Genomic DNA, 27,230 nt, shown 5'->3' on the forward strand with positions numbered 1-27,230 from the left:
TTATTACCATTCGATGCCTTGATATGTGTGTTAAGTAATTTCAAAGATTATAGGGCAAGAATGACTTAGAGGATGGAAAGGAAGCATGCAAAAGTGGAAGGAATACAAGAAACTGAAGGAACTGCTAAAGCTGTCCAACCTGACCTCTTGGTACTAAATCGACCATAACTTCAGCTACAGAGGTCCAAATGACGCGGTTCCAATTGCGTTAGAAAGCTAACATCCGGGGCTTCACAAAAATATATAATTTGCCATAGCTGCCCCGAATCTAGGTGACACCCACGAGTGGATCACGCGAACGCGTGACCTGGCAAAAACCCAATCCACGCTAACACGTGGACGACGCTTCTGCGTGACTTTGCAGCGACCTGTATGTACCAGAAATCACTGGGGCGATTTCTGGGCTATTTTTGACCCAGTTTTCGGCCCAGAAAATATTGATTAGAGACTATAAAGTGGAGAAATACATCCATTCAAAATACAACATATACAACATTCATTATTCATAATTTTAGGTTTAGATGTAGCTTTTAGAGAGAGAGGCTCTCTCCTCTCTCTTAGGATTTAGGATTAGGATTAGGATTTAGGATTTCTATTATGATTAGGCTACTTCTCTTCAATCACAGGTTCAATGTTCCTTTAATTTATTTTTTACGTTTATTTATTCTATTACTTTAATTGTTATTTATCTTTTCAATTTGGTTTATGAACTCCATGTTAGGATTGATTTTCTTAATTAATACATATTGAGGTATTTCAGATTTATGATTGTTTTATTCTATTTATGATGCTTTTAATTTAATTTAAGATTTATGCCCTTTTTACTTTGGTTAAGTAATTGGTAACACTTGAGTTATCAGACTCAGCAGTTGATTAAAAATTGGGATTGCTGATTGATTTGGATCGCTCTAAAGCTAGTCTTTCCACAGGAGTTGACTAGGACTTGAGGATCAAATTGATTGGTCCACTTGACTTTCCTTTATTTAGTAAGGGTTAACTAAGTGGGAGCAATAACAATTCTCGTCACACCTGATAAGGATAACTAGGATGGGATTTCCAGTTCTTATACCTTGCAAGAGATTTTTATAATTATTAATTTATTTTTCTTATCATTTAAATTACTTGTTCTCTATTTCAAAAACCCAAAAACAAAATATACTTTTTCCATAACCAATAATAAATCATACCTCCCTGCAATTCCTTGAGAGACGACTCGAGGTTTCAATACTTTGGTTATTAATTTTATTGGGTTTGCTTAAGTGACCACCAAAACTTTTGTACGAAAGGATTCTCTGTTGGTTTAGAAGCTACACTTACAACGGGAATTTATTTGTGAATTTCTTTACTAACAAGAATCCAGATCGTCAGGCTTCAGCTATCATCCCTATCGTCAAAGGCAAAATCGTGAGGCCTTGTGTGCCAACACGGATAATATCGTGCTAGCAGGTGGTCTGGGCTGTTATAGATGGTATCAGAGCTGGAGCCCGAATCGATGTGCCAGCGAAGACGCTAGGCTCCCTTAGGGGGTGGATTGTAAGGTCCCACATCGGTTGGGGAGGAGAACGAAGCATGCCTTATAAGGGTGTGGATACCTCTCCCTAGCATGACGCGTTTTGACGAGTGAGTGTGGGGGGCTTTGGCTATCATCCCTATCATCAAAGACAAAACCGTGAGACCTTGTGTGCCAAAGCGGACAATATCATGTTAGCGGGTGGTCTGGGCTGTTACAGATGGTATCAGAGCCGAAACCCGAATCGATGTGCCAGCGAGGGCGCTGGGCTCCCTTAGGGGGTGGATTGTAAGGTCCCACATCGGTTGAGGAGGGGAATGAAGCATGCCTTATAAGAGTGTGGATACCTCTCCCTAGCATGACATGTTTTGACGAGTGAGTGTGGGGGGCTTCGGCTATCATCCCTATTGTCAAAGGCAAAACCGTGAGACCGTGTGCCAAAGCGGATAATATCGTGCTAGCGGGTGGTCTGGGCTGTTACATTCGACGGTATTTAGTATCTTTCTTATAATACAATATCTACTTTTAAAATGGAAAATGCAAAAAATTTACTAAGAATTTAATTTTTTATTTTAATTAGTTGGTTTATTGAAAAAAATACACAATTTATAATATAACTTTTCACTAACAAGTGCTCTTAAAACTTTGTTTAAAATTATTATTAGATTTTTTAATTTTTTAATAAATATATTACAAGCAAATTGAAATTTTCAAATTTTTTTATAATTTTCTTTTACTGCCAAACAAATCTAATCGCCACTTAAATTAAGGTGGCGACGTCCACAATGTACACGCAATTGAAATTACAAATTCAATATATAGTAACTAATCCATTATTTTATCGTTTTATAATTTTTTTATTTTAGAGGATCTTTTTCTTATCTAAATTAATGTCTTTAAGATACTTATTAAGAGTTTAATTTTAATATACTAATAGTATAAACTATTTTATGCTGTCGTTCAATTATATATCTATTCTTTTAGATGGCCATTCAGATGTTAATTGTTAAAAGTAATTATTGTTGTTGATATAATGATACGTAATTAAATATACATGTAAATTTTTATTTATATTATCAATTTATTAAAATTAAATTCTACTTATTAACCTCTTAAAGTTTTAATTTTTATTAGAACAAAAATGTTTGACAACAAAAAAAATAGCTAAAAATAATTAGAATTTGTCTTATTTATCATTTATTAATTATTGTGACAATTAATAAATAATAAATAAAACGAAATTTGGCTTTTTTTATTTTTTTAATATTATCGTTATTAAAAATGGTAATTATGTGGTTTGACTTTAATAATGAAATAATTACAAAATTAATTAGGTATGATAGGGAAAAATCGTCGGTAAAGAATTTCTCAAAAATAATCGCGTTGTAAGTATAGTTCTAAACTGACAATTAAATCTCAATCAATATTTAATTTGTTTGTCACAAGTACAAACCCAATAAAATTAACCGAAGTATTCAAACCTCGGGTCGTCTCTCAAGGAATTGCAGGGAAGTGTATGTATTATTAGTTATGAGATTGTATCTTTTTGGATTTTAAGTTTAATAAGCAAGGAAGTAAAATGGCAAGAAAATAAACTAATAACTAAGAAAGCTCTTAGCAAGGATCGATAATTAGAAGTCCTATCCTTATTATCATCGTCAATTGTGATGGTAAATGTGAATTGCCTTCACTTAGTTAACCTCTAACCAATGGAGGAAGGTCAAGTGCATACAATCAACTTGAGTCCACAAGTCCTAGTCAACTCATAGTGAGAGACTAGCTTTGGTGAAGTTCAAGTTAACCGGCAATCTTCAATCACCAATCAACAAAAGACTTTTGATAACTCAAGAGTCTCTAAATAATCAATCCAAGTCAAAGACATAAAAATCTAAATTAAAATCCTCCCAAGTATTTTATCAAACACTTGGAAGGCACAAAATAAAAATATAGAAAATTAACAAGGGATATTAAATCTAAACAACCAATTGCAAGCATCAATGACTAATAATTAAAGAGAGTAACGATAAACATAGAAAACATAAATTGCATTAAAAGAAATCAAACGTAACAAGAACTCATAAACATAAAAATGGCGAAAAAAGGGAAATTAACAAGAGAAGAAGATGAACTAGAGTGCTTAAACAAGTAAAAGTAAGAGAAAACTAAATTAAAGTAAGATTGAACCTGAACCTAAGGAGAAATTGAAAGAAGAAATCCTAAAACCTAGAGAGAGGAGAGAGCCTCTCTCTCTAGAAACCTACATCTAAAACCTAACTAATGTCAATGAATGAAAGTGTGAATGAATGATCCCCCATTCTGCTCCACTCTGCAGCCTCTAATCTTCATTTTCGGGCTTGAAACTGGGTCCAAATCAGCCTAGGATTTCTGTTAAGTGTAGCACGTGACGCTCTGTTACGCGTACGCGTCAGCCACGCGTATGCGTCGCTGAAAAAATTTCTGGTCACGCGTATGCATCATCCATACGTACGTGTCGCTTGCCTGCTGCACTAGTCACGCGTATGCGTCATCCATGCGTACGCGTCGCTACCAGCTTCTGAAATTCTCACTTTCTTGTATTCTTTCCACTTTTGCCTGCTTCCTTTCCATCCTCTAAGCCATTCTTACCCTATAAAACCTTAAAACACTTAACAAACACATCACGGCATCGAATGGTAATAAAGGAGGATTAAAAATTAGCAATTTTAAGGCCAAAGAAGCATGTTTTCAATCATAGCACAAAATTAGAAAGGAAACTTAAAACATGCAATTTACATGAATAAGTGTGAGAATAGTTGACAAAATTCACTCAATTCAGTACAAAATAAACCATAAAATAGTGGCTCATCAAATCTCCCCACACTTAAACACTAGCATGTCCTCATACTAAATTTAAGAGAACCAAAAGAGTGAAAGAAAAATGGTAGGACTTATACAATGCAACCTATCTAAATGCAAGCTACCTAGCTGTTCTAATTACTATATATATGTGTGTGTGTGTGTGTGTGTGGTCAAAGTGAGTCAATTTTCCAGGAGATCATATATGTACAATCAAGGGCTAAATAAATCATATCAAACACATTCAGAGTTGAATTGAGTTACTTAAAAGAGTTCACAAACTTGCAAGATAAGCAATGATCAAATATGGACATATGGAAATGAGCAATTGAACCCTCACCGAATGTGTATATGCACTCTAATCACTCAAGTGTTCAGGGTTAAACCACTCAAATCTCCTCTAATTATGCTTTCTAGAGCTTTGTTCTTCATCTAACCAATCAATAATTATCTAGTGTACAAATGCAAATATCATGAGGGCTTTTCAAGGTTGTAATGGGGCTAAGGTAAGGGTGAGGATATATGTATGGCCAAGTGAGCTATCATTTGAATCTTTGACTAATCTAAGTTCTCACCTAACACATACACACACTCTATACAATTCTAAAATCAAGTTTAGCCACCCAAAATCTCACTTTTGCATATTTTCACACATCATGTATCAATTCCATTTCCATCACATATGCATTGATTTTCTTATTGAACTTCACACTGGGGTAATTTTTGTCCCCTATTTATTTATTTCTCTTTTTTTTCTCTTTTTTTTTTTCATATATGAAAGCATAATACATCAATGCATACGGTTTCTATAATTTCACACGAGTATACACCCAAATTCTCAATATTTGTCAATCAAAACAAAATACATTCTCATCAACCAAAGTTCTCATATTTCCCCCACACTTAGTTGACACACACTCACTATCTTAAACTAACCAAAGATTCAAATAGGACAATTAATTGTTTTTCTGCTTAAGGCTAGTGATGTGGTAATATAAAAAACAAAAGGGGGTTTAAAAAGGCTCAAAGGGGCAAACAAAGGCAAATGAAATGGTAAGCTATTTGGAATAAGTGAGATATAATCAAATGATGGCCTCAATGACATAATTGCATGAATATACACTAAATAATGGACATATAGAATGAAACAAACCAAAGATTGCAATCATAGAGAAGAAAACACACAAGAATAAAAATCATGATTAAATAATATAACCATGCAATTAGGCTAAAAAACTCACAGGTTGTGTGTTCTTAGCTCAAAAAATATATTCCAAACTATATATACATCATGCAAGTTTCAAAAAGTTTTAACTCAAATCAATTTGAATGTTAATTCCCTTTTTAAGAAAAAGAAACATTCCTTGAAATTTTCATCAATTTGACCAACATTTTTTATATATCTCCTAAATGATATGATGTGATTGTGAAAAGTTAAAATTCTTAGTTTAATCCTGTTTTCAACCAAATGAATTTTCCATATACAACGGAATAAACTAAGCTCAATTATGCGCATTTTTTTCAATCACAACTAATAAACTAAAATACTATATATATATATATATATATCAAACTAAAAAGTGCAAATCAAACTAGAAATCTAAGGTATATAAAGCAAGAGTGCAAAAAGCAGCAAATAAAAAAAAGGTATCCAGACGACTAATATATACAAGAATCTAAAAGTGTGCTAAAATAAAAATGAAAACACTGAAAAGTAAAACAAAATAGAAGTGTCTAAAATGGAATGATTCACCCAAAATAACTTTGTCGACAAAGGCGACCTCCCCACACTTAAATGTTAGCATCGTCCTCGATGCTCTCGATCAAATTGGGTGAGAAGGATCATCGTCCACTGGTCCACTGTCAGCTGCAGGTGTCTGTGACTCTGTTAGATGCTCAGGCTGTAACAGTTCAGACCACCCGCTAGCACGATATTGTCCGCTTTGGCACACAAGGCCTCACGGTTTTTCCTTTGGCGACAGGGATGATAGCCGAAGCCCCCCACACTCACTCGTCAAAACGCGTCATGCTAGAGAGAGGTATCTATACCCTTATAAGGCATGCTTTGTTCTCCTCCCCAACCGATGTGGGGTCTGGGCTGTTACACAGGCTGAGTCTCCTCCTGCTGTGCAACCTCCTGCTGGTCCTCTTGCTGGGCTGCCTCCTTCTCAGAGTGCTCCGAGGGTGTGTCAGGCTCAGAGAGAATGTCAGTACGCTCAGAAGTCAGAATTAGCTTCAGATGTGCATAGCGTCGTCGCCTGTTGCGACACTCCAACTGCTCATAGCATCGCTGATTGCGGCACTCCATCTGATCAATGCACTCGAATAGGCGCTGCACAAGGTGGTAAACTGGCTAAAAAGTGGATGATGGTGCTGTTGAAGTAGGTGATGCCAGAGGTGCTGCTGAAGATGTGGCCGCCTCAGTGGAAGTAATAGTAGGTGGTCTGTGGCCTAGAGGTCCAAACCGCTTGCCGTGCAGAATGACCTTCTTATGGTCGGCAATCGATGGTCTCTCATCCTGGGGATCCCAGGGCACCTCAGCTCGAATAGCCATCTGAGTGATCAAATACGGAAATGCCAAGGTGCCTCTTACATGAACTCTAGACATATATTTCCTGATGAGCCTTGGAAGGTATAGGTCTTTGCCTTCCAAGACACACCAGATAAGAAGGATCATAGCTGCTGGCACCTCCAACTCGTGAGTACTAGGCATGACATAATTGCTCAGTATCTATTGCCACAGCCTAGCCTCATCATTGAGATAATCAACCTTGATACCCCGTGGAGTTTTCTTCGACTTTCCCATAGCCCACGGAATATTAGGATGAATGGCTATAGTACGTTGGACGACATTCCAATCAAAACTCATAAATCTAATAGCTTCCTCGGCATTCTGAAAACCATCTGTATCATCTTTTTTAGGCCGGAAGTGGAGGATTTCTTGTATTGCCTCCACTGTACCAAGATCTGCTTGCCATTAAGCTGAACTGCATCAAGGGTTGTCCAATAATAGTTGGAATAGAATTCACGGACCCATGATGCATTCACATCCGCCAGATCTCTATCCAGAAATACCTAACCTCTCTGTTCAATTTGATGTTCAGTATACTTCCTCAAATCGGTAGGTATTCTGAGCTTCATTTCCAAGTAGAGTTTCCATTTTTCCACAAACATCGGAAACCTGAGTTCACAGTAAAGATTGGCAAATCTAACTGAGTCGGAAGCAGGTACAAGTTGATCAGCTTTTTCCTTATCAGTAAATTTCTTTTCACACTAAAATTCATCCAATAGTACGATGGATGACTGTTGATAAACCACTATTTTATGGTTTATCTTGTGCTAAATTGAGTGTTTTTATCAATTCTTCACCCACTTATTCATAAGATTTGCATGGTTTTACAATTCCTTCCTTATTCTATGATATATGTGAAAACATGTTTCCTATGCCTTAAAATATTAATTTTAATTATCCTTTATTACCATTCGATGCCGTGATTTGAGTGTTAAGTATTTTCAGGCTTCATAGGGCAGGAATTGCTTAGAGGACAGAAAGGAAACATGCAAAAACGGAAGGAACGCACAAAATGGAGTTTTGAAGGAAATGGCAGCGACACGCACGCATGGACAACGCGGACGCGTGCCTCGCGCAGAACACAAGCGACGCGCACGCATGGACAACGCGAACGCGCGCCTAGCAAAAAGTACGAGCGACGCGTACGCGTGATAAGGAAAACTTCCAAATGACGCGCACGCGTGACCTACGCGTACGCGTGACCAATGCCACGTGCAGAAAATTGCAGAAGTCGCCCCCAGCGATTTCTGGGCTGTTTTTGACCCAGTTTTCGGCACAGAAAACACATATTAAAGGCTATAAAGTGGGGGAATGCATTCATTCATTCATACAACATGGAATTGATAATTTTAGGTTTTTAGATGTAGCTTTAGGGAGAGAGAGGTTCTCTCTTCACTCTTAGGTTTTAGAATTAGGACTTCTCTTAGAGTATGTTTATTTCCTCCTCAATTTCAGGTTCAATGTTCCTCAATTTAGTTTCTCTTCTACTTTTATTTATTCTAATGCTTTCACTTGTTAATTACTTATTTATCCAAATTGGCTTATGAACCCTTCATGTTAGATTTGAATTTATGTTTAAATGTAATTTGAGGTATTTCAGATTTATGATTGCTTTCTTCTATTTATGATATAAATAATTTAGATTCCCCCCTCCTTTTTGCTTTGGTTGAGTAATTGGTGACACCTGAGTTATCAAACTCAGCTGTTGATTGAAAATTGGAATTTGCTGATTGATTTGGATCCCTCTAAAGCTAGTCTTTCCGTAGGAGTTGACTAGGACTTGAGGAATCAAGTTAAATAGTCCACTTGACTTTCCTTTATTTAGTAAGGGTTAACTAAGTGGGAGCAATAACAATTCTCATCACACCTGATAAGGATAACTAGGATGGAATTTCTAGTTCTCATACCTTGCAATGGTTTTCATGATAATTAATTTACTTTATTATTAATTTATTTTTCTTGTCATTTAAATTACTTATTCCTTATTTCAAAAACCCAACGATACTTTTCATAACCAATAATAAATCATACTTCTCTGCAATTCCTTGAGAGACGACCCGAGGTTTAAATACTTCGGTTATAAATTTTATTGGGCTTTGTTACTTGTGACAACCAAACTTTGTACGAAAGGAATTCTTGTCGGTCTAGAAAATATACTTACAACGGAAATTTATTTGTGAAAATTCTAGATTGCGCGAGAGTTTCGCTCGTCAAAATGGCGTCGTTGCCGGGGAATTGCAACTGTGTGCCTTATTATTGGTTATTGTAAATATTTTATTTTTCTTGTTTATTTCTTTTTATTTTTGTTTTTAATTTTTATTAGCTACTATGAGTTCTCACCCCCGTCACTTTGAGTTTGGTTCTAATGTTGTTGAAAGGAATGGAAGCTACAACAGGAACATGCGTCAAGGTCAAAACAATCACAGATGGAAGGAGCCACGAGGATCTGATCAACTATTTCGGCAACAACACTTTCCAAAGTACCAGGGACAACGACCATTCTACGATGCACACCCAGACAATAGTTACGGTGGACCCCTTCGTGACAACCCACCTCCACCTGATTACTATGGTCAAGAGCGATTCCAAGGTGTATACCAAGATGATAGATATGGTGGACCCCCTTTTAGTTACCAACAAGTCCCATCATATGCCTATAAACCACCTCCTCAACATAGCTTCGAACCACCATACTCACAAGCCAATTATAACCATTCACCTCCATATGACCCTAACCTTTATCCACCCAAATTTCAATCCAATTACTCCCAAGAACCACCACTTTCATATGCACCATGTCCATATCCATCGACCCGAGAATCACAAGCTCGCCTCAAGGAAACAGTAAATCAATTTCATGCAACCCTTCATCAACTGGAACGAGCGATAAATCAATTAGCTTTCCAACGTTCGGGCACTCAAAAGACTCCCATGGCTTCATGTGGAGACTCTAATAAAAAACGTAGCACGAAGGAGACACTAGAAGCTCCGATTGACAGTACGGAGCATGACTTTGTACTGGAACAAGTAGAGGAAGCTGAAATTATCAAGGAAGAAGAATTAGTTGAAGACTTAGGGGACGCTGAACCTCCATGGGAATCAAGAATTGTGGAAAATTCCGCCCAAAAAGTTGCAATTGATGCTAAGGAGGATAATGCACAACCCCCAAGGCATAGATCTTATGAAGAATTGGACGGAACAGATCAAGAAGCAATTTTTCTTGGTAATGATGATCATGAATCAAGCTCTCCTAGTGATGAACTTGCAGCCGTAATTGAATTCTTTGAGACTAAAGAATCTGCCCCAAGTGAATATGAAGATGATGTGGAGGTAGACTTTTCTCAACCTCCAACTTATGACTTGAGTGATGAGGAAGACATCGAAGACTTTGATCAAGACGTGGTTGCAGTCAAAGAGGTTTATCAGGAAGTGGAAGAATTCACAGAGAAATATAAGGAAGTGGAGCTTGAAAAACCACCGGAAACACCTCTCCCAAGGCCATTACCACCTCATACAAACTTCAAGTGGGTAAAATCCTTAGCCTTTATCTTTACTTTTCCACTTGAATATGGTTTGCTTGAAACAGATGGCCAGCTTAGAGCTCTTTGTGGCTTTAAGAGTAAGAGGGAGATGGTTAGTGATAGAAGTTGGCATCTAAAGTTCAATACGGTTCCACGGTCCAAATAGAAGTGTAAGGATTGGTATAGAGCTCGATTGAATGAATATCGGAAGAAGTTTGGGCATCTCAGTAGAAATTCAGGTTGTGTACCGCCCGGTTGGAATAATGAAGATAGAAGTGGAGACGGGAACAAAAGCAAGGTTTGGGATCCTGGAATTTATCCTGACAATCAATACTCTTGGAGCCTGAAAACCTGCTTTAACTTGCTCAAAGGCTTTACGTGCCTAGTTTGGGACCCTGGAGGCTATTGGAATTGCAAACGTTGGTGGAGATTTCTGGATGAGTTTAAGCACAAGCCACTATAACAAGGAGCTCTTCAAATGTCCAACTTAAGGACTTTAACTAAAAGTGTTAGGTGGGAGACAACCCACCATGGTATAATCGTTCCTTTTCAGTCTTAGTTTTATTTTATTTTATTCTGCTTTATGTTTATTAGTGTCATTCATAACATCTGCATCAGCATCTTCATTCTGCATTCTGCATAATAAAAAAATAAAATAAAATAAAATGCACGTGACGCGCAAGCGTCGCTGACGCATCCGCGTCATAACTGCTTTCGAAACAAGAAGAAAAGAAGCAGAGAGTCACGCGGGAGCGTGGCTGGAGGCGTGCCTTAGGCACAAGCATGCCCACGCGAACGCGTCCCTGACGCGTCTGCGTCATTTGAAAAATCAGCCTCCCACGCGTGCGCGTCGCCCATGCGCACGCGTGACCCTGCGAAATCGACATAAATAGGTATATGGCAGAGAGTTATGATAGAGTGGGGCTGGAACGGTGCTGGAAGCACAAGCCCTATCATGCGACGCGTGCCCCACTAGGGGTAGCAATGGGTAGGGTAGGATAGGGTTTGGATCCAACCCTAACCCTACCGGTGGGTTGAGATTTTTATATAAACTCAACCCTACCCTACCTGCGGGTTGAGAATATCCCAACCCTAACCCTACCCGCTCTTAATCTGCGGGTACCCGACCCTACCCGCGGGTTACAAAAAATATACAATATTATTATATAACTTGATGATAATTTAAAATAGAACTGATTTTTATGTAAAAAAAATATTAAATTATCAATTAATGATTTTCTTTTAGTGGTTAAGGATCTTTTGCATTTAGGGAGAGGTCTTTGATTCAACATCCACTTAAAACATATTTTTGTATAAGTATATAACATAAACATATATAGAGTGCGGGTTGGTCGGGTAGGGTTGAGGCTCAACCCGCACCCTACCCAACCTGCACGAGAACCCTACCCGCACCCTACCCTACCCGCTGCGGATCGGGTTGGCAACCCTGCCCGATCGGGTGGGGTCGGATTGGGTACCCGCGGGTAGGGTACATATTGCCACCCCTATGCCCCACACGTCCGCGTCATTTTTCAAAAAGAGGCCATTCAACGCGCACGCGTCACCCTAAATTTTGGCATTATGTGAACGAAACAGAGAGTTGTGCGTACGAGAGGCTGCTCTCGCGCCAATGGTACAGTTCATTTCACGCAAATGCGTGACCCACGCGTCCACATGTTCGCGTCGCATGCGATGCACAGTTTATCCAGATCAGCGCCAGAATTCCTATCTTTTCTTCTCCAATCCTGCTTATCTTTCTATTATCATTCTTTCTTCTTTCTTCTATCTTTCCTTATTCTTTCTTCTTCCTTTCTTACTTTCTTCTTCTTTATCCCTTTAACTTCTCATCCCTCTTCACTTTCATTCTATTTTACTTAATTTATTTGCATACTTTCATTCATTGTATTTTAATTTTGTGCATATTTTTATTTTCTTTTCTAAATTTATTATTTTTCCATTGGTGTTAAATTTTATTTTTCAACTGTTGTATCTTTTCTGGTATTATTTTGGTGCTTAGTGACTTGTTTTACATTGATGGGATGATATTATTTATCCCATTGTTGCAAATTTTGCACTATTGATATGCCATTTTCTTCTATTGTTTTCTCACTTGCATGTTGTAGCTACCATGTAGTTGGAACCCTCATTATTTGGTATTAACCCAACCATATTTTATTTGTTTTCTTATCTTTATTTCTGGGTTACTTTTCTTCTTTTTTCTCTTCTTTCAGGATGACCACCGAGGAAGGGAAACAGAAAACGTTTACATGGGGCGACAAACAAGTTCCTACGCACGTTCTTTGGAGAAAAGTATCAGTGTAGCAACCTGTCCACTTGCACATCTTAGCATGCACCGAGGATGGTGCAATCTTTAAGTGTGGGGAGGTCGATACCGACTTCCGTGGGTTAGTAATTTTCCTCTCAACACCAATGTTTTATTTTCTTTGTTTGTTCATTGTTGCATTTGCATCTTTAATTGCATATTTGTTTGATTTTGTGCATATTTTACCACCACTTGGTTAAAGTAATATTTTCTTTTTCAAGAAACTTTTTACAGCATTTCACTAATTTAAATTGAAAATTTGTGTTAAACTTGTTTGAAGGAATATTATACTAGAACATAGTTTAGAGCTCGAACAAACAAAACCAGTGAGAGTTTGAGCCTATTTGATTGGTTGCATTTTATCAACCAAAATTTAATTTTGGTGTGTGTTATTCTCTCTAAAATTGTGATCTTTGTCTTGCTTAATTCTATATTTCCATTGTTTGATGTATGCATATACTTATATGATTGAGGCCTTTGTTTCACTGAGCTTACATACCCATATGACCTTACCTTTCATTATCACTTGCAAACCAATTTTGAGCCTATTATACCCCTTTGTTCTTTACTTTAACTCATCACTAACTCTAAGCGAAAAACAATAATGTCCTTAAATTTGAATCCTTGGTTAGCTTAGACTAGTGAGAGTGCTCATGAATTAAGTGTGGGGAAAAGTGGGTTTGGAAATATTTGGTTTAAGAATTGGGTGTTATATATCTTTATAAAAATGTGAAAGAAATGTTTAGAACATGTTCATGCATTCAATAATTTAATCATATGCATTGAGAAAAAAAATCAAAAGAAAAAGAAAAAATATATATATAAAAAGAAAAAAAATAAATAAAGGAGAAAAAAAAGAAAAAAAAGGAGCAAATAATAAAGGGGACAAAATTCCCCAAAGTAAATGGTGAAAGCAATGCATATGTACTGTACTCGAAATTTGGATGCATGAATATGTGGAAGACATGGTTAATGGATAGTTAGGTTTTATATTCTGATTACATGGATTGGCTTAAGTTAGGTGGAAAGTTTAAGTTAATTAAGGATTCAGATTTTAGTCCACTTGACCAAATACAATCCTACCTTGACCTTGACCCCATTACAACCCTTAAAAGACCTCTTGATTTGTGTATTTGTGCATTAAATTTCTTTTGATTGGTAGAAGAAGAGCAAGTCTTAGACAGCAAGGTTAGTCGAGAATTGAAAGAATCGAACCTTAAACACTTGAGTGATTAGAGTGTATACACTTCCAGTGAGGGTTTGGTGCTCGATTCTTTGTTCCCGGCTTTCATGAGCTATTTTCTTCTGCAAGTTTACTTGTACTTTATTTTATGATTTGAATTAGTGAAATCCAGTTCATGTCTGTTCTTGAAAGATTTATTTACTTTGACCAAGTAGGTAGAAATATTTTTGCATTTAGTTGCATTCATATAGATAGGTTGCATTTCATAAGTTTTACCATTTCCCTTCACTCTCTTATAGCTTCTCTTTAGCTTAGCATGAGGACATGCTAATGTTTAAGTGTGGAGAGATTTATAAACCACTATTTTATGGTTTATCTTGTGCTCAATTGAGTGTTTTTATCAATTTTTCACCCACTTATTCATAAGATTTGCATGGTTTTATAATTCCTTCCTTATTCTATGATATATGTGAAAACATGTTTCCTATGCCTTAAAAATATTAATTTTAATTATCCTTTATTACCATTCGATACCGTGATTTGTGTGTTAAGTATTTTCAGGCTTCATAGGGCAGGAATGGTTTAGAGGACATAAAGGAAATATGCAAAAATGGAAGGAATGCACAAAATAGAGTTTTGAAGGAAATGGCAGCGACGCGCACGCATGGACAATGCGAACGCGTGCCTAGCAAAAAGCACGAGCGATGCGTATGCGTGACTGACGCATACGCGTGACAAGGAAAACTTCCAAATGACACGCACGCGTGACCGACACCACGTGCATAAAATTACAGAAGTCGCCCCCAGCGATTTTTGGGCTGTTTTTGACCCAGTTTTTGGCCCAAAAAACTCAGATTATAGGCTATAAAGTGGGGGAATGCATTCATTCATTCATACAACATGGAATTGATAATTTTAGGTTTTTAGATGTAGTTTTAGGGAGAGAGAGGTTCTCTCCTCTCTCTTAGGTTTTAGAATTAGGACTTCTCTTAGAGTATGTTTATTTTCTCCTCAATTCCAAGTTCAATGTTCCTCAATTTAGTTTCTCTTCTACTTTTATTTATTTTAATGATTTCACTTGTTAATTACTTATTTAGCCAATTTGGCTTATGAACCCTTCATGTTAGATTTGAATTTATGTTTAAATGCAATTTGAGGTATTTCAAATTTATGATTGCTTTCTTCTATTTATGATATAAATAATTTAGATTCCCCCCCCCCCTTTACTTTGGTTGAGTAATTGGTGACACCTGAGTTATCAAACTCAGCGGTTGATTAAAAATTGGAATTTGCTGATTGATTTGGATCCCTCTAAAGCTAGTCTTTCTGTAGGAGTTGACTAGGACTTGAGGAATCAAGTTAATTAGTCCATTTGACTTTCCTTTATTTAGTAAGGGTTAACTAAGTGGGAGCAATAACAATTCTCATCACACCTGATAAGGATAACTAAGATGTGATTTCCAGTTCTCATACCTTGCAATGGTTTTCATGATAATTAATTTACTTTATTATTAATTTATTTTTCTTGTCATTTAAATTACTTGTTCCTTATTTCAAAAACCCAACGATACTTTTTCATAACCAATAATAAATCATACTTTCCTGCAATTCCTTGAGAGACGACCCGAGGTTTAAATACTTCGGTTATAAATTTTATTGGGTTTTGTTACTTGTGACAACCAAACTTTTGTACGAAAGAAATTCTTGTCGGTCTAAAAACTGTACTTACAACGGGAATTTATTTGTGAAAATTCTAGATCGCGCGAGAGTTTCGCTCGTCAACTGTCCTCTCTTCCTTTTACTGGAGCTGGCCTTAGCCTTGCCTTTCCCTTTCCTATCAGACATCCTGAAAAACAGAATTTCCAGGGTACAGATTATCAAATCAAAGTAGAAAAACAAAAAGGCAAATAATATGTAAGCAAAACAAACAGAAGATAAGCAACAGAGGAGTTAAAGCTAAAACCTGAAGTGATTCAAAAAGAGATAAATCCTTGGAATGAAAGAAAGGTAGGATTAAAAAAAATTAATCAGAAATCACTATCCAAGAATCTATACAATGAAATTCAGAACGCTTGCTTGTTAAGAAACAATAAGTATCATGCCTCAAAAGAAATTAAAAGAGTTAGTTTGAAAAAGGGTGAAAACTAAAAAGAAAAGTTAGAAAGTCAATTAAGTCAAAAGTTAGAAAAGTGGGTTAAAATTAGTGGCATGGTAATGTAGTTCTTAACCAAAAGAAGTTCACAAAGTTTAAGAACAAGCAAGCTCACATATCCATGCATACAATGCAAGTCATTGATGATGAAATATGTAATGCACAAAAGTACAAAAGAAAAATACAAGTCATCATCAATGTGTTTGATCACTTAAGTGCAAAAATTGGTGTAGAATAATTAAAAATGCACTCATGTAACCAAAGTTAAATTGGAACAATGAAAACGGCTACATAAATGAAATTGCACCAATAATTACAACTTAAAAGAACCTTAGACAAAAGAAACAAGATTAGGCCACTTGAAGGTTTAGGAAAACAACTTCAATGGTCAACGAGAAATACACTTGAAATATGATAATGAAGGATAGAAATTTGGACCTAACTTGAGTGATGAAAAACATCAAAGAGGTTCAAAATCACTTGGTCAATCAAGGTTCTAATTGACATAGAAATTCGTCAAATAGTTCCTTGTTATCACCAATGATGTAATTTGAATAAAGGGAACTAAAGAGCCGAAATGCCAGCTGACCAATTTATGAATTGAATTTGGCAATAATCAAGTAGGACTAAAGTCAAAATGTGCCGAGTTCAGTTCACAATTGGAAATTAATAGCAAAAAGATTTCAGAAAAATTCGGCAGCATTCCGACAGTAAATTGAGCGTTGCCGGATTAAGCAAACAACAAAATAAACTTAGTTCATATAAATTCAGATTACTCAATCAGCATAAATCCCAGTAAATTCATATGAATTGAACAGCAGCAAGCAAAGTAGCAACAACAGTAACATATAGCTTAACCAAAAGAAAATCAACATCAGCATCACACAGCAAAACAAATGAGAATCAGCCATTCCAGATAGCATCAATAGCAAAAATCAATCCTAAATCCACTAACCAAAATCCTAAAACTACCTAACCACCTAGAATCAACTAAACATGCATTTCTAACTAATTAATTGAACAAAAATTAACCAATGCTAACTCTACGACTTAAACAGAATGTAAACAGAATGCAGCACGGAATGCAGGGTAAACCTGAGAAATGCAGAAATATGGAAGAAGCTGAACATACAGAAGGCTAGAAGAGGGAAGAGCTACCACTCCAGAGGCGGCGGCTATGGAGGCAGTGATGGAAGCAGAGCTAGCGTCGGAGGAACTCAGAGACAGGGGCTCATTGTTCTTGTCGCGAAAATAGCAGAGGAATATGATATGGAGAAGACGAGAAAAAGGAAGAGAGAAGGTAGGTGGTTGCAGTTAGAGGATGGGGTCACCGGCGGCAATGGACGCCCGCAATATTTAGCATCTTTCTCTTATAATACAATATCTACTTTTAAAATAGAAAATGCAAAAGTTTTACTAAGAATTTATTTTTTTTTTATTTTAATTAGTTAGTTTATTGAAAAAAAATATAGAATTTATAATATAATTTTTCACTAACAAATGCTCTTAAGACTTTGATTAAAATTTTAATTTTTTAATAAATATATTACAAGTAAATTGAAATTTTCATCTTTTTTTGTTTTTTATAATTTTCTTTACTACCAAACAAGTCTAATCACACTTAAATTAAGGTGTTGACTTCCACAATGTACACGCAATTAAAATTACAAATGGAATATATAGTAATTAATTCATTATTTTATCGTTTTATAATTTTTTTTATTTTAGAGGATCTTTTTCTCATCTTAATTAATGTCTTTAGAATACTTATTAAGAGTTTAATTTTAATATATTGACAGTATAAATTATTTTATGTTATTGTTCAATTATATATCTATTATTTTAGATGACCATTCAGATGTTAATTGTTAAAAATAATTATTGTTATTGATATAATAATATGTAATTAAATATACATATAAATTTCATTTATATTATCAATTTATTAAAATTAAATTCTACTTATTAACCTTTTAAAGGTTTTAATTTTTATTAGAACAAAAATATTTGACAACAAAAAAAAATAACTAAAAATAATTAAAATTTATCTTATTTATTATTTATTAATTATTATGACAATTAATAAAGAATAAATAAAACAAATTTTGGCTTTTTTTATTTCTTTAATGTTATCGTTATTAAAAATGGTAATTATGTGGTTTGACTTTAATAATGAAATAATTACAAAATTAATTAGGTACCATAACAAGAAGTACCCTCCCCTTATTCTAGTAAAACGTAATTAATTTTAATATATTATAATAAATATAAAAAATATTAAAAAATCATCAAAATTTATTATTTTTTGTCATCGCTTAACCATCATCTCAATTTCTTTATTTACTTTATTTTAATAACGCACTCTAGCATTCTTCCATGCCATCAAAGGCATATATATATGGATAGACATGTATAAGTTGTTTCATGTACCTAACAAGGCAAACTTGAAGAGTGAAGGCTGCTCAAGCTAATAAGAATTAAGATGAAAGCCTTTACTTATGTTCTCATCGTTCTCTTTATTTTCTCCGTTGGCATCGGTATGTTTTAGTTATCTAATAAATAAGGTTTAACTTTTCTTATTCTGTTGCACGAAAATGAGACTATTTGCCTTATAATTTATTTTATTGTTAAAAAGAAGAATGATTTTTTATATTGTTAAAAATAATTGGAAATTGATTTATGTTTATTTACTTATAAAATTTTATTATTTTCAATTTTTCTTCAATAAAATCCTAAAGCTAAAAATATTAAAAATAAAAACAAATTTTTTTTTTCAAACCAAATAATTAAACACTAAGGATGTTTTTTATTTGTATTTTTATTTTTAATATTCTCTCTTTTAAAGATTTTATGATGGAATAAGAGAAAATAACCAAAATAATAAAATCTTATTTTTGTGTTTTTATTTTTTATTTTTTTTTTACAAAATTTTAAAAACAGAAAATAAAAAGCACAAATCAAAATGCATATTCTTTAAGCATAGTTTAAATTTTACATCAAAGTACTAATGGTTTTATTATATGGTTGATGTGTAAATATGCATAGACAATGAAAGGTTGTTGAAAGTATCAGAGGCAAAAGAGTGTCAACAAACACAGAGTGAAGGAGGCTGTATAGAAAACACATGCAACAGTGTCTGCAAGAGAATACATGGAGGGCGAGCATCTGGTCATTGCAACGCAATAGAAGATTGTATTTGTTATTACCCATGTTAAATTTGTAGTACCCTTACTTTTACAACATTGTCCCCTTTTCAATAAATATTTAAATAATGGGTAATTGGGTAATGCAGGGATGGATCTACATGTGGAGGTGTGGGCCCCATTAAACCAATAAATAAATAAATATATGAATTTACATAATGCTTTTATTATCATAATGTGTTTGTCTCAACATTTAAAAAAAAATGTGTGAAAAACTTATATTATTTAATAACAATAGAAAGATAAAAAAAATTATCGTGTTATATAGATAGATCTAATCAATTTAGATAGAAAAAAAATAACTCTACTCAATTAAAAATAAAAAAGTATATAATAATAATAATAATAATAATAATAATAATAATAATAATAATAATAAACTATTAAAATAATATCCAAAAATTTACATTACTGATTAAAAAAAACTCCAAATAAAGATACCAATGACAATTGAGCCACCAAAATATTAAAAAACAAAACAAAAAAATTAAATATTAAATATATTCTAAAAAAACTTTTAAATCAAATTTGGATGCAAATTTTTGGATTCATTATTAAAAAATAAGATTTTTAATCCTTAAAATGTGGTAATTTTATGTCACGAGATTTAAAAAAATTATTGTGAATTATCATTTTTTTTAAATTAAAAAAAATCTAGAGATCAAATTTTATTTCGAATCTATTTATTTATCTTCTAAATATTTATTCAAATATTATCACAAAATAAACTTCAAATAAAATGGATAAACGATTTGTTAAATATAAAAGAATTTTGGTCACTTACAAAAATATAATAATTATTAGTTTTTTTTTTTCGCATTTTCAAATCATGGGTTATTTTGTCGATAACGTAACATCTTTCAAGAATTTTTTGTCAGCGGTTGAATTATTTTAGTACCAAATTGATAGTTAACAACAACAATATATAACAACCACAACAATAACAATAATAATAAAATAAAAATAATAATAATCTAATTAGTTATTTATCCAAAATTAAGCTTAGTTTTTTAAATATGAATGAGACTATTGGTATTTAATAATTTTTTTAAAAATTAATTGAAATTATATATATGTCATTTATTTATCTTTCTTTTAATGTTTTATTTAATTTAATTATGGCCTTATATATAATAATTGTCTTTGTCCAAAAAATTCTACCACAAATATTATAGAGTGTTAATTAACCTTACACTTAAAAATACTACAAAATTATTGAATAATTATTGAGTTATAAATTTTTTTGTATTATATAAAAATAATTAATAAAAATATTATTTGAGAAATACAAAGTGTTTGACAAAATATTAGTATTAATAATAAACATAGAGAAATAGCATAATTTATTTTTTTTGTCAATAGTTAGATATTAATATTTAAAAGTGTAAGCTAAAATCTAAAAGTATATTATAAAATTATTAGACTAAAAAAATTAAATTAATAATTAAAAATAATGACCAAATTAAAAAATAATATATTTTGCTAATCCTTTAACGTTTCTCATAAATATATTATGCAACATGATCAAAATATTAAAATAAAAAAAACTTTAAAATAATATACATTTAATTTTGATGTGTTAATTAAATAATTAAAAGCTTTATTAATTTATTTTAAATTTTAAATATCTAAATATATTTATATTAATTTTTTCATTATCTTTTTTATTATTTTTACTTTCACTATGTTGGATCCAGCATTAATAAGGATGAGATCATAATTCATATATAGGGTGTGGAGGTATGAGAAACAGTTTAAGAATATTTTATAGGAACTAATTATTCTTCCAAAGAAAATAATTTGTGACTTTGGCGTGAAATAAAGGTGGCAAATGGGTTAACTCCCTCCCTTCTTATTCTAAGTTTCCAACGATTTTGAATTTCATGCCCGCTCCATCTAACGGTAGGATGGCTAGTATGCCTTATTTTTCTTTATTCATTATTTAAAAAAATAATAATAATTTAGGGTAAAATATTAAATTGATTTTTATATTTGAGTTTAATTTTATTTTAGTCACAAAAATTTAAAATATTGAATCTAAAAATGTTTCATTTAGTTTCAATATAGTTCTATTATAAAGTCAATGTCAAATAATTAATGAAATTCAGTGTTTAAATTCCTGGTTGCCACCGACAAATTTTTCTGCTAAAAGTGAATTCTCAAAAATATTCTCCATGTGCTTAAACTAAGAACAATGGCTCGCAGTGATACATCTGTTGCTGATCTGGTACTTCTTGAGTTTGTACCTTTTTTTTAGGAAAGGATATTAAAGTTTGGTGGAACAGTGACGTTAATTGTAACATTCTAACTTTTAGTACCTCATGATTGCAAAAAGCTCAAGTGTTACTTACCTTTAAACCTTCAATTTCATACTATATTTATTTAATATTGAGCATTTACGAATACGAACCGAAACTTTAGTTAAGAAAACGAAGATTCTTTATTTTAAACCACTTTACTACAAAGGTAGGTATATATATATTCACATAGCATTAAATACATAGACTTACTCCAAGATTCTAAAAAACAAATCCTACCCCTCTAAAATCCAAAATAATAAACGACGAGGGGAAAATAAATTCTAACAACTCAACTTGTAAACAGAATCTTCTATGTTCTTGTAGTTCTGCACTAAGCCTTCGCACCTGTAGCTGATGAAAGGGGGTGGAAATAAGGGGTAAGAACTGGGGAGTTCTTAGTAGGGTCGGGGTATAGAGTTATATTCATTTTATATATATTTGGTCCGTAGTAACAGTCAACAAAGTACTATCCAATTCAACAATTATAGAACACAAAATCCAATCACAAGCACACACAATCATAGAAAAGACACTCACAAACAAGTATGATGCATGTCTATCCCTAGTGCAAGTAATGAGCTCATTTGTTGGTTTCGACCCGCTCCCAACGTAACTCAGCAATCTTTGTCTGAGTTTGGTTTTTAGTGTCATAACCTCTAGTAGCAACCTTTGTTTTACAGGTGCAACTCTCTTGAGCCGATGTATGCAAATATAACCTCCGTAAACAACCTCAGTCTTACAGGTGAGGCTCTCTCTGGCCAATGTATGTATCGATAACCTCTATAAGCAACCTCTGTCTTACAAGTGCGACCATTCCCTGGATTGGATGATGTATCTCTGGAAGCAAATCTCGGGGGATTCACCACCATATCCTTGCTTATTTTCAACAGGTACATAATCATCTCAGCTCATTCTCAATGCCAAACAATACTTCTACTTATCTCCTTTTCGTTTTGTTCTTTCTTTCGTTTCTTTTATTCCTGCTCTCTGCTCTCCTGTGGCAGAGGTTCTTTAGATTCTTTTAATCTTTGCTCTCTGCTCTCCTGTGGCAGAGGTTTCTTTAAAAGGAGATTATAAATATTATTTTAAATACTTCTTTAAAATTACTCATTTATATCAAAATAAATCATTACTATAATTAGTATTTATCAAAGATATTATTTTATAAGAATATTATAATATGTAATATTAATGAAGCAAGCAAAGTAATCCTAAAAGCTTTAAAGAACGCAGACTTAATTAAAGAACTTTATATTTCTTTTCCATATGACACTTAGGGAGAGGTGAGGGAATAATGCGAAAATAATTTATATTATGGAATAATAGGAAAGAAAAGAAGAAGAAGAAAGAAAAGAAAAGGAAAGAAAAATATTAGAGAAACCTCTGCCACAGAAGAGTAAAGATTAAAAGAATCTAAAGAACATCTGCCATAGGAGAGTAGAGAGTAAGAATAAAAGAAACAAAAGAAAGAACGAAAACGAAAAGGGGATAAGTAAAAGTATTGTTTGGCCTTGAATTAGAGAAACCTCTGCCACAGAAGAGCAGAGAGCAAAAATTAAAAGAATCTAAAGAACCTCTGCCAGAGAAGAGCAGAGAGTAAGAATAAAAGAAACGAAAGAAAGAACGAAACGAAAAGGGGATAAGTTAAAGTATTGTTTGGCCTTGAGAACGAGCTAAGATTATTATGTACCTGCTGAAAACGAGTAGAGATATGGTGGTGAATCCACCGAGATTTACTTCCAGAGATACATCGGCCAATCCAGGGGATGGTCGCATCTGTAAGACAGAGGTTGCTTACAGAGGTTATTGATACATACATTGGCCAGAGAGAGGATACATACATTGGCCAGAGAGAGCCTCACCTGTAAGACCGAGGTTGCTTACAGAGGTTATGTTTGCATACATCGGCTCAAGAGAGTCACACTGTAAGACAGAGGTTGCTTACAGAGGTTATGGCACTGAACCAAACTCAGACAAAGGTTGCTGAGTTGCGTCGTGAGCGGGTCGAAACCGACATATGAGCTCATTACCTGCACTAGGGATATGCATGCATCATGATTGTTTGAGCATATCTTCTATGAATTCTGTTTTCCGTGATTGTGTATGTGTTGTGTTTGTTTTCTCTTTATGTTCTATAGTTATTATGTTTGATGCGTGATTCGGTTGTTACTGCTGACTGGGTATAGTATTAAAAATAATTTCTTAAAAATAAAATCTCAATATAATATAATAACTCATAATTAACTATTTATTTAATTTTCAAAAAATTCGAGGTGTTACATCCTACCCCACTTATAAAAATTTTCGTCCTCGAAAATTGATACATTAAAATAAGTTCAAACTCTACAAAAGGGGACTAAATTCATGAGAAAAATACATGCAACGCCAAGGATGAACACTCGAAAAGATTCAAGTGAACAGATTGGATCACAATCAAGCAAAGATATGCATGAACGATAAGGTGTGGTTGAAAGAAGTATTCAAATCACATTTTTTTAAAGGAAGGAATCCGAAACAAAAAATTCTAATGAAAACAATGAAAGAGATGACACCAAGTCACACATCACGAATAAAGAGTATACGTCGAAACGAATCGTTAAAACGTAACTTCTAACGTTCCCAAACCCCGTGATTCACATAATCTATTATTTCTATCTCGTCTATGATAATCCATTAGTGTTTTTGTATACACAAATCATTAGTATTAAGTTGGCCAGACCTAATACCATGAGAAATACAATGGTCGACTAACAACATTAATCAATAGACGGTCATGCATCTAAAACTCAAACTCTTGTCATTAGGACAAGTCCTACTGCATGATAGACACTCAGAGTATGCAGTAGAGTTATGATAAAGAATTAAAAGATTAAAGAAAAGAAGAAGAAATAAAAGAAGAGGAAAGAAGAATATTAAAGAAACTTCTGCCACAGGAGAGCAGAAAGCAAAGATTAAAAGAATCTAAAGAACCTTTGCCACAGGAGAGTAGAGAGCAGGAATAAAAAAACAAAAGAAAGAAAAAAACGAAAAGGAGATAAGTAGAAGTATTGTTTGGCATTGAAAACGAGCTGAGATGATTGTGTACTTGCTGAAAATGAGCAAAGATATGGTGGTGAGTCCACCAAGATTTACTTCCAGAGATACATTGGCCAATTCAGGGGAGGTCGCACTTGTAAGATAGAGGTTGCTTACAGAGGTTATCGATACATACATTGGCTAGAGAGAGCCTCACCTGTAAGACTGAGGTTGCTTATAGAGATTATGTTTGCATACATCGGCTCAAGAGAGTCGCACCTGTAAGACAGCGATTACTTACAGAGGTTATGACACATGAAACCAAACTCAGACAAAGGTTGCTGAGTTATGTCGGGAGCGGGTCAAAACCGACAGATGAGCTCATTACCTGTACTAGGGATAGACATACATCATACTTGTTTACGCATATTTGTTTGTGAGTGTGTTTTCTATGATTGTGTGTGCTTGTAATTGGATTCTTTGTTTGTTGACTTGGATAGTACTTTGTTGACTGTTACTGCGGACCAAATATATATAAAATGAATATAACTCTATACCACAACCCTACTAAGAACTCTCCAGTTCTTACCCTATATTTTCACCCCTTTTAGCTATAGGTGCGAAGGCTTAGTGTGAAACTACAAGAACATAGAAGATTCTGTTTACAAATTGAGTTGTTAGAATTTATTTTCCCCTCGTCGTTTATTATTTTGGATTTTAGAGGGGTAGGATTTTTTTTTTGAGAATTTTGTAGTAAGTCTATGTATTTAATGCTATGTGAATATATATACCTTTGTAGTTAAGAGGTTTAAAATAAAGAATCTTCGTTTTCTTAATTAAAAGTTTTGGTTTGTACGGTCAAACCGTAAAGAGGTGTGGGATGCTGAAATGGAGAAGAGAGGAAGAAGAGAGAAAATCCTAACTCCATCAAACTTCAAATCACCATAACTTTTGATCCGGAACTCCGATTGACAGGCCGTTTATGGCCACGCGTCGCTCTTCTCATACTCTACAATTCTATCTAAGTTTTGTGATGAGTATTCTACCATCCTCTGACCAATTTTCGTTTTTCTCTTTAAATTCGAATTTGGTTTGGGTTTTGAGGAAATCTTGTGATTTTAGTTATTTAGAAGTGCTCTAGTATGAGCCATTGGTGAGCTTCATTAACCAAATTCGTGGGTTAAGGTTAAGAAACCCTCAAACCCTTGTGATTTATCATTTTCATGAACCCTAGGTTGATTGTAAGTGTGAAATTGGTTATGTTACAGTATTAGTTGATTTTGGTGCACAATTGGGAGGTTGGTCTTGCTTGTGGAGCTTTGGTGAGGCTTGGAGCTAAGGTTGGTGGAGACTTCCAAAGAAGAGGCTCAATTGGTTTCACTCCAAAAGGTGCGGTTTAAGTTTCATTTAAGTACCATGTGGTGTGATGAGAATTCCTAGGCTAGATGCCCCTAGGATTAAGTTTGGATTGTGTAAATAGTTGGTACTAATATGCATAGTTGATTTGTAATGTAAATTAATGATTGGGTTGAGAATTGTGTGAATTTGTATGTTTGGTGTGTTTAGAATTTGATGAATTGGATAATGAATATTGGTTTGTGAAATATGTATTTAAATTGTGAATTTGGGCCAAATGACGTGAATCTTGGGCCGGAAGTCAGAAAGAGGTAAGAAAGGTAGGTGATGTGTGTATTGTGTGATCTCATATGAGATTGAATGGATATTGAATATTGAGTATGTGAATAAATGGGAGGAATATAGAATAATAAAAAATTAGAAATTTAGGAGTGGAAGGTGACGAAATTGGATTGAATTGTGTAGATGAAGTAAGTTTGGTTTTGGTTGAGTGTAATTATGTGAATGTGGTTGGGTTGTGGTCATTTGGATTAGTGGAAATGAATTTGTCTTGTGAACATTGGAATAATTGGTGATTTCTGTTTTTGGGTAAAAACTGATTTTTGAACAACTTCGGTGGTCCGTAACTCAATCCTCGGAGTTAGGAATTCCTCAAAACTGGATTTTTTATGAAAGTTTATTTAACGATCTTTCCAACGGTTCGGAAATGGTTGAAAAAACAATTTTGTTGAAGAATTTATGTGTGGCGGAAGTTTGAGGTTTGAAAATAAAATTCTGCAGCTTTTTCAGACTTAGAAAAATTTTTAATAAAACGTACTCCGACGTGCACGCGTCACTCACGATTTTTACTCTCTCATGTGTGCACCTGGCCAACGCGTACGTGTCGCTGTATTGATGCAGGTGCGTGGTATAAATTCCAGAGAGTTGTGATGGTAGCGTGCCGGTTTTGTGCGAGGAGCACAAAACGCATCCACGCGTACGCGTGACTGACGCGCACACGTCACCCTACCTCTCTACTTTCCACGCGTGCACATGAGCGATTCATACGCGTCACCCACTTTTCTCCATTTCCCATGCGTGCACGTGGGAGACGCGCACGCGTGACCCTATTTTCAACAAAACTTGATTTTTGAGTTTTTAAAGCCGAATTTCATACGCCTAAGCCTCCATTTTCATCCTCTAAGTCCTAAATCTTTATAGTATGCCTAGTAATAAAAAGAAGCTAGGACATGTGGTAACTTGTGGATGAAGTAAAGTGAG

The 27,230-nt window shown here is 34.2% G+C and overlaps 1 long non-coding RNA gene across 1 annotated transcript; it reads left to right on the forward strand.

Annotated features, from left to right (window-relative positions):
* The first annotated feature begins 18,494 nt into the window (after positions 1-18,494).
* On the forward strand, positions 18,495-19,458 carry LOC107638040 (uncharacterized). Its single transcript, XR_015880580.1, has 2 exons — positions 18,495-18,633; positions 19,142-19,458. It is a non-coding gene; the product is annotated as an uncharacterized LOC107638040 (long non-coding RNA).
* Positions 19,459-27,230: the final 7,772 nt, after the last annotated feature.

Source organism: Arachis ipaensis, chromosome B4 (assembly GCF_059453495.1).
Source record: "Arachis ipaensis isolate K30076 ecotype BB chromosome B4, ASM5945349v1, whole genome shotgun sequence".
NCBI lineage: Eukaryota > Viridiplantae > Streptophyta > Magnoliopsida > Fabales > Fabaceae > Arachis > Arachis ipaensis.